We start from the raw sequence: 3,424 nt of genomic DNA, 5'->3' as shown, positions 1-3,424 counted from the left end.
GAAGGATGCAGACAGCTGCATACACCATTTTACAGTACAGAATCAGTTAATATTCCCATTTCAATACAAGTTTCAATACAAGTTTATACAAATGTTTAAAAAAAAGTGTTATATTCAAGAGACTTTCCCACATGGAGGGTAAAAGGGGGTTTTAACTGTGTCCAGTGGTGCATCAACTGGCAATGAAATCCAAAATGATGATCATACTTTTTAACACGTTTGCACTGTTTATGCATTATAATTTACCACAAAGCAAACAAATATGGATAAATATCCTTGTTAACCTTGAAACAACAATTAGAATTCAGGGTTCAGTTAAGGGTTAGGTATCCAAATAGGTACAACACTGTCAGTACTAATATACTTAGGTACTAATATGAACTTTTACAGTATTAGTATGTACATTTAAGATACTAATATGTACCATTTAGGGCTAAATAAGATACAAAGATGCAAAAATAAGGTACAGCCCAGTGAAAGCTTTGTACCTTTCTTGTAATTTTTTCCTGACTGTTTTTCAGTCAATGTCACCTTTGTTACATCTATTGTATGTGGACTGTTGTTGCTTGAGTGAAATGGATGACATAAAAAAGCATCACCAGGTTTTACATATCTTCGTCATTTGACTGCTTGGCACATTTGTAAATAATAATAATAATAGCTCGCTAATCTTGTGAGAGAACACCAGTTATGGCCTTCGTCATAAGCTACTTTTGGCTAGCTGAGACGTGTTTGGCTAGCTGTCTCGGGGAAGGAACATGTTTCTCTGGCAAGAGTATGGTTTGTACACAGAGTAATCCATGCGAAAACATAAGACTACCAATTCTAAGCTAGGTTTTATTAGGCTATATTTCTCTTCTACCATTTCAGTCTCTCAGTTCATACCCAATTGCGTTACATACGTTAGGGGCTCCATTCACGTGGACGAAGCGGAGTCCAGCCCGGAGTCGTCACATGTGGTTGCCGCAAGCCTCCTTCGTTGAAATCGCCGGCCACGCCGTTCTCTAGCCCACCTGCCGCCACTCACTCTAACCCTCCCGCCGTTCCTCACGCTAGCCGCCGGCCTCTGCTCACTGTAGGCCGCGGTGTGTGACGCCGTTTCGTTGTGAACTACTTTGTTTGGCCTTCCAAAAATGGACACGACTAGAAATCAGTGGTTAAGTTGTATTTACAACACTGTTCCAGAACACTTCAACCCAAGTATTCAGATGTGTGCAGCACATTTTATGGAGGACTGTTTCCTGATCCTGGGAGAGTAGACTACAATGCCGGCTGTTCTGACTCAAAGACTGTAAGTACGTCTTTTATATTTAAAGAGTTTTTATATTTTATATATTTAAAGCGAGTTTTTTGGGCAGTGTAGAGTAGGGCTTGTTGTTTGTCATTTCTCCGATCACAAATGCAGACATGGTTTTATGTTTACGCGGCGTAATAATAATAAAATAATGTGTTTTTTTAACCTTAAACCGCATAAACACATTTCATTACACCAAATACTGTTCTTTTTAGCAGCATCATATGACCCCTTTAAGTCAAGGTATCTCAACTGACTACATCAATGTCAAGTTTGACTATGATCAGCTCTGACATAACAGTTCCAAAGCAAGGCTGTGTGAGAAAGATCACAAAAGTGACAGTAAAGGCTTCTACATTGTTACGAAAAATGTTCTAATATAAATATATACTGTTCTTTTCAGCCTTGGAACTCATTGATTCTATGTTTAAAAGAGATTGTGAATTTAAAAAATTGGCGTATTTTTTACTCATAACGGCACTTTAAATAATAAACATGTAGTTTGGGATTTTTTTTTATTTAATTGGTAAAAAAGATATAATAAACCATAAACTAAAAACAACTGAAGATAACTACCACCAATGTCCTTTTAATTTTAAAAATGTAATTTAAAAAAAAAAAACATTTTTTCAGTAGTACTAACCTCCACAGGGCTTTGAACCACCTGGTTGGAGCTCATGGTTCTTCGGTTTTAAAAACAACTCGAATATCAGCCCATCACATCCAGCAGTGCACCATGGGTGAGCGTAACTTCAGCCTCTGGCAGTGCTCTACAAACAGACTGAGGGAAAACTGTCTGAAAGGCACAGTAAGTTACAATAATGCAAAACAGCTTAGGGATGTTACATAAACTGATTTACCTGGTACAATCACTGTAAACGTGTTTGTCACATTTACTTTGAAGAGTTAGTTCACACAAAAAAATTGTGTTGTTGTTGTTCCAAACCTGTATGGGGTTCTTTCTTCTATTGAACACCAAACTAGATATTTTGAAGAACGTTGGTAACCAAACAGCTGACGGTAGCCATTAACTTCCATAGTATGGAGAAGAAGAAAAAACACTCAATAGTCAATGGCTATTGTCAACAGTTCGGTTGCCAACATTTTTCAGAATATCTTCTTTTGTGTTCAACTGAGGAAAGAAACTCATACAGCTTGTGCGAGTAAATGACAGAATTTTCATTTTTGGGTCAACTATCCCTTTAAAGACTTAAGTTTCATACATTTTGTCTCTGCATTATACAGTATCATGCTCTATTGTTATTCCAGCATACTATCAAGAGTCTCACTTGATAATCTAATAATAAATGACAGTGCACATTCTTTGTTGTTTAGTAAAGTTTTTAGATTTGGATATTCAAATATCTGTATGTTTGTTCGACAATTAAGTTTACATTTTACAGAGGAAATATTACTGTACACACATGAAGAACTTTACAATGCCATTGCTTTGTAATATACTGTGTATATAACAACCTGCAGTTCACGTAGTGCAACCAAATTCAAAAGACACTTCATCGTCAGGCAAAGGAATAGAGACCAGACACTTTAAAGGCTGTTGCATCCCTATCAGAGAGAGAGTCGTTTCACCATACATAGCACAGTCCATGTGAATATTTTTGCATTTACAGCATTATGCCAACACATTCCTCATCCACAACACCAACCAGAGCACTTGAACATCTTTCAAAGGGAACAGCAGTCAGTTAATTTAAATACAAAACTCTGCTATTGGACTCAGCCTAAGCCCTTGTGCATTAGGACAGTACATTTATAACTTAACATTAACAGCAATGCATACAAAAAAGTTACATGAGCTTAAAGCCAGCTTTCCACATCTACAAAGGACTCTATACATCAGAAGATACTTCCATGCCTTGATTTATGGAGAGCCGGGGGAGGCTGGGCAGACAATGTTTACCTCTATAATTTTGCATATACGGCATACAAAGGGAAAGAGGGTTTGCATACAATAAATATTCTGGAATAACTACAGCCGATTACTGCTTTTTAAAGACCTGAAACCAAGGGTGAATCTCATGAAGAAATGTCCAGGACATAATTCACCCCAAAATCAAAGGAAAGCAAAGTAAGAAATTATATTTTGCATTAACAAAATGAAGCCTGATC

Source organism: Sinocyclocheilus anshuiensis, unplaced genomic scaffold (genome assembly GCF_001515605.1).
Source record: "Sinocyclocheilus anshuiensis isolate Anshui unplaced genomic scaffold, SAMN03320099.WGS_v1.1 scaffold799, whole genome shotgun sequence".
NCBI classification, from domain to species: domain Eukaryota; kingdom Metazoa; phylum Chordata; class Actinopteri; order Cypriniformes; family Cyprinidae; genus Sinocyclocheilus; species Sinocyclocheilus anshuiensis.
Note: the sequence above shows the minus strand (reverse complement) of the source record.